The sequence below is a fragment of the Paroedura picta genome, unplaced genomic scaffold (assembly GCF_049243985.1).
Source record: "Paroedura picta isolate Pp20150507F unplaced genomic scaffold, Ppicta_v3.0 Ppicta_v3_sca21, whole genome shotgun sequence".
NCBI classification, from domain to species: domain Eukaryota; kingdom Metazoa; phylum Chordata; class Lepidosauria; order Squamata; family Gekkonidae; genus Paroedura; species Paroedura picta.
This window is the reverse complement of record NW_027518618.1, coordinates 1,755,743-1,761,429: the sequence shown is the minus strand read 5'-3', so window position 1 is coordinate 1,761,429 and position 5,687 is coordinate 1,755,743.

Below are 5,687 nucleotides of genomic sequence, written 5' to 3'. Positions count from 1 at the left end.
TTCTGTCTTCCGGCCCTGTCCGAGAGCAGGAAACACGTCTGTCTTCTGTCCGGGGCCAACAAGCCTCTTATCTAGTCAAGACGAGAGATAGAGGTGAATAAGGGCTGTTTGTTCTATTTTGGAAGCTGCCCTGGTTCTCTCCCTGCCTGTCTTTTAGATCTTAATCTTTCTGCACCAACTGGAGGGTGGCCAGCACTGGGCTGGGGACAACCTGGAGGCTTTGGGGTGGGGCTAGGACCACCATGGAGTCCCCCCCTCCAAAGCAGCCCCTTTCTGGAATTCCAGGCGATCCCCAGGCCCCATCTGGAGGCTGGCATCCCTAGTGCCAAGCCACCCTGAACCAAAACAAGCCGTTCAACAATTCTTCCTTCTCATTCTTTCATCCGAATGAAGAATGTGAAATAGATTCTCCTTGTCAGAACCATCCCACATTTTAAAAAAATGACCCAGTAGAGCAGGGGTAGTCAAACTGGGCCCTCCAGATGTCCATGGACTACAATTCCCATGAGCCCCTGACAGTCAGTTAGAGTCAAGATGCAGAGGAACTGGGCGATTATACCTGAGATTGTACTATGGCAGGGGCTGTCGAATTGTGCACCTGCTGGCAGGGGCTCATGGGAATTGTAGTCCATGGACATCTGGAGGGCCACAACTCGGCCACCCCTGCTCTGTACCCCCTGCACAGCAGCCGTTTTCTCCAGGGTAAACTGATCTCTATCCTCTGCTTTAGGATGCTTTGGGCTGATCCTGGGTTGGGCAGGGGGTTGGACTAGATGGCCTATGTGGCCCCTTCCAACTCTATGATTTTGTGATTCTGTGATCTGGGGATCAATTGTCATCCAGGGAGATCTACAGGCTCCATCTGGAGGCTGGCAACCCTAGCTTGAAGCAAGAAGATCCCTGTATCATGAGAGGAATTCACTCCTACAAAATCTAACAGGTAGCCACCAGATAACAAGAGGGCCCTAAAAGGAAATTTGGACAAATTTAAGGAAGAAAGATAAACAAGCAGCTCTTAGCCAGCATGGTGTTGTGGTTAAGAGTGGCGACTTCTAATCTAGTGAGCTGGCTTTGATTCCCTGCTCCTCCATGTGTAAACCAGAGCAGTTCTCTCAGAGCTCTCTCAGCGCCACCTACCTCCCAGGGTGGCTGTTGAAGGGAGAGGAAGGAAAAGTGATTGGAAGCTGCTTGGAGACTCCTTCGGGTAATGAAAAACGGGGAATAGAAGCCAACTCTTCTTCTTAGCACTAAGGGCTAAACAGAACCTCCATGTTCAGAGGCAGTCTATCTCCATGATCTTGCTGCTGGGAGAAGTGTTGGCCTCCTTGCCCCCGTTTCCGGGTCTTCCCTTATGGAGGCAGCCTAGTTGGCCATTATGGAAACAGGATGGCAGACTAGGCAGACCTTTGGTCTGATCTCATAGGGCTGCTTTTATGTTCTCATAGAAACCCTTTTTGTGACCAGCGCTCCCTTCCTGCAGCCTGCCTCCCCAACCCCCTCAGCCAGGCCATGAGCTTCTGGCCCCATTTCTCTCTGGGCGATCGGCCGGTTCCCTTCCGTGCAGCCTAAGTGATTTCACGCTCAGGGCTGTAGCCGCAGGATCTCCGGGGGAAAGACCTCATTGGCCTTGGAGCAGGGGTAGTCAACCTGTGGTCCTCCAGATGTCCATGGACTACAATTCCCATGAGCCCCTGCCAGCAAACGCTGGCAGGGGCTAATGGGAATTGTAGTCCATGGACATCTGGAGGACCACAGGTTGACTATCCCTGCCTTGGAGCACAGGTGGTCACACTGTGGCCCTCAGGATGTCCAAGGACTACCATTGGGTGGTGGCCCCCAAGCCTTGTTGGCCTGGCTTCACATTACTTGACCACCCAGCCGAAGACATTCTGATTCTTGATTCTTCCAGTGCGCTGTGTGGTCCTCTTAACCTAGAGTGCGGTTTTTCTGGCAACACGGGGTCCGATTTCCCCCAGGAAATGCAAGCTCGTGGGCTTGCCAACCTCCAGGTGGTGGCTGGAGAACCGGGGATCATCACTGGCCTCCAGCTGACAGGGATGAGTTTCCCTGGAGAAAACGGCTGCTTTGGAAGTTGGTCTCTTTGGCATTATACCCCACTGCTATCGGGGAAGGAGTGGGGAATCGAACCCGGTTCTCCAGTTTCAAAGCTACCGCTCTTAACCACAGCACCACCCTGGCTCTGTTCTCCCTGTCTCTCTGGGGCTTTCATGGCTCTTTCCCAAACAAGACTTCTTGCAACCCTGCTTGGAAATGTCACCTGGATGGAGGAAGATGTCAGAACCGTCGACAGAGGGGGTCTGCAGAGGAAGCCCATGGGAGGCCCCCTGCCCGCCGCTGCTGAGCGTTACCCAAACTCTCCAGCAGGGGGACCCAAAGCGTTTCCCTCCTCCCTGATTAAGCCCGCTCTTCTCACTTCCCACTGCAGGCCTGAGAAACTCACAGGAGGCTTGGCAAAATTCCAGCCTGTAAGGTTGGACATGGGGGAAGGGGGGTGCAAGGATTAGCATGGCCTTTCTCTCTCCCTTCCATCTCAAGGCCTGCAAGAGGCAGAAATCCAACAGGGCCAACGGACACGCAGCCACACCTCTCTGGGCTGAAGTTCGGACACCCCCACAAAGAAAAAGGCAACCAGATCCAGGACAAAGACTCAACTCTGGGTTCTGGAGTGGGGGGGGGGCGGGCTGCAGGGAGCATGAAGCTTAGGGAAGAGTAAAAGCTCAGTCTGAGAGTCCCCCCCCCCCATTTTCTCCAGGAGAACAGACTTATTAAATCAGGTAGAATTCCAGAAGATACCCCACTGATGTCTAGGCAGGCAAAAATCACCTGCACCTGGAATTAGAAATGGCATCCATGGAACCAATTGGGGAGGGGCCCCAATTTGCACACTGGAGACCCTCAAAGCTGTTGATCACCACCTGGGGAAATGGGTATATTCAAGTGTACGCTTAGAATACACGGGTGGAGTTTACAAGAGAACAGAGCAGCCGTTGCTTAAAGGAGTCGAACAGTTTTGTTAAGAAGAGGAACAGACTTTGTGAGGAAGGGCGATAGCCTTAACAGTCTAACCGACTAAGTGTTCTGGAGGTGAGCAGAGAGGAAGTCTCCAGCCGAGCCGGTGGGGACACTGGAGGAGATAATTTGAAAATAGAAGGGAGAGCCTCATCTGACTATGCTCAGGACTCATCTCACCCGATGCCCCCTGCAGGACAGTCTTCAAATCCAGGACACAACACATTTTGCGTATTGAAGTCCAACATAACAGCCCGCTGTCAAAGGTGGCCCAGGCACACATTGTTTTGCAGCCCTCACAACGGCCTTGAAGAGTAGGATTGTCTACTCCAGGGGTAGTCAAACTGCGGCCCTCCAGATGCCCATGGACTACAATTCCCATGAGCCCTTGCCAGCGAATGCTGGCAGGGGCTCCTGGGAATTGTAGTCCATGGACATCTGGAGGGCTGCAGTTTGACTATCCCTGATCTACTCCCACGTGGCAGAAGGGGACATCAACTAAGAGGCTTCCCAAACACCCCTTAAAAAGCTCTATAGGCAAGATTTGAACTGGGGGCCTCCTTGAATCACCGGCTGCCCTATTGATCACTTGGCCGGCTGTTGTGTCACCAGTCACTCTCCAAATTTCCTCCTACCCAGAGCACAGAGGGAGGCCCAAGTCCCTTACCCCCCTCCAAAAAAGGCCTCCTATATATTATTTATAATCTCCGTCACCCACAAATGCAGCAGTAGTCTTTTAAAGGCATCCTTCTTCCTGTGCTTTTAATGGCATCCAGATGAGCAGCAGCTACGTGGGTGAAGCTTTCCCCCTTTATCACTCCGAAACTTCACTGCCTTCTGAGGCCCCAGAATCCACCCTCCAAAGCAGCCAGTTTCTCCAGGGGAAGTAACACAGACCAGCTGTAATTGTGCCTGTAGGAACAGCAGAAGACCCCAGGGAGGGCCCATCCAGTCCAGCCTCCCGCCTCACCCAGGGGCCAGCCAGTTCCTCTGGAGGGCCAGCCACAGGGCAGGGAGGCCGAGGCCTTCCTAAGGACATCAGGGGAGCCCTGCTGGGTCAGACCAGGGAGGGCCCATCCAGTCCAGCCTCCCGTCTCACCCAGGGGCCAGCCAGTTCCTCTGAAGGGCCAGCCACAAGGCAGGGAGGCCGAGGCCTTCCTAAGGACATCAGGAGAGCCCTGCTGGGTCAGACCAGGGAGGGCCCATCCAGTCCAGCCTCCCGTCTCACCCAGGGGCCAGCCAGTTCCTCTGCAGGGCCAGCTACAGGGCAGGGAGGCTGAGGCCTTCCTAAGGACATCAGGAGAGCCCTGCTGGGTCAGACCAGGGAGGGCCCGTCCAGTCCAGCCTCCCGTCTCACCCAGGGGCCAGCCAGTTCCTCTGCAGGGCCAGCCACAGGGCAGGGAGGCCGAGGCCTTCCTAAGGACATCAGGAGAGCCCTGCTGGGTCAGACCAGGGAGGGCCCATCCAGTCCAGCCTCCCGTCTCACCCAGGGGCCAGCCAGTTCCTCTGCAGGGCCAGCTACAGGGCAGGGAGGCCGAGGCCTTCCTAAGGACATCAGGAGAGCCCTGCTGGGTCAGACCAGGGAGGGCCCGTCCAGTCCAGCCTCCCGTCTCACCCAGGGGCCAGCCAGTTCCTCTGCAGGGCCAGCTACAGGGCAGGGAGGCTGAGGCCTTCCTAAGGACATCAGGAGAGCCCTGCTGGGTCAGACCAGGGAGGGCCCGTCCAGTCCAGCCTCCCGTCTCACCCAGGGGCCAGCCAGTTCCTCTGCAGGGCCAGCCACAGGGCAGGGAGGCCGAGGCCTTCCTAAGGACATCAGGAGAGCCCTGCTGGGTCAGACCAGGGAGGGCCCGTCCAGTCCAGCCTCCCGTCTCACCCAGGGGCCAGCCAGTTCCTCTGCAGGGCCAGCCACAGGGCAGGGAGGCTGAGGCCTTCCTAAGGACATCAGGAGAGCCCTGCTGGGTCACACCAGGGAGGGCCCGTCCAGTCCAGCCTCCCGTCTCACCCAGGGGCCAGCCAGTTCCCCTGGAGGGCCAGCCACAGGGCAGGGAGGCCGAGGCCTTTCTAAGGACATCAGGGGAGCCCTGCTGGGTCAGGCGAGGGTTCCATCCAGTTCAGCCTCCCATCTCCACAGATCTCTCTAATCCCCTTGTCAAGCTGTCTGTGGCCATCATGACATCCTCTGGGGATGAATCCTACGCTTGAATCCCTCTCTGTGTAAAGCAGTCTTTCCTTGTCCCTGTCCTGACCCTACTGCCCATCAGCTTCACTGGCTGCCCTGGAGTTCTAGTCCTTTGTGGAAGGGAGAAGAAGTCCCCTTGGTCGACTCCATGTGCAATTTATCGGCCTCTCTCCTGTGCCTCCTTAGTACTGCCTTTCCCAAAGGGCCCACCCCAGACTCTTCAGCCCGTCCTCCCAGGAAAGGGGCTCCAACCCCTTCCTTGCCTCAGTTGTGGGGAAGGCAGATAGAGCGCTGAGCAGGGAGCTGAAAGAGCTGGCCAGGCCTCTCTCCTCCCCGTCATGAGTGCGAGAGAGCGTGGGAGTGAAGGCAGGCGGGCCCTGGGCCACCCATAGGCCTGCCCAGGCCCCTCCCTGGCTCCCGCCTTCCTGCCGGGCTTGAAAGCTGCTCTCCCTCCCTCCCCCTCCTGCTCCGGCTCCTG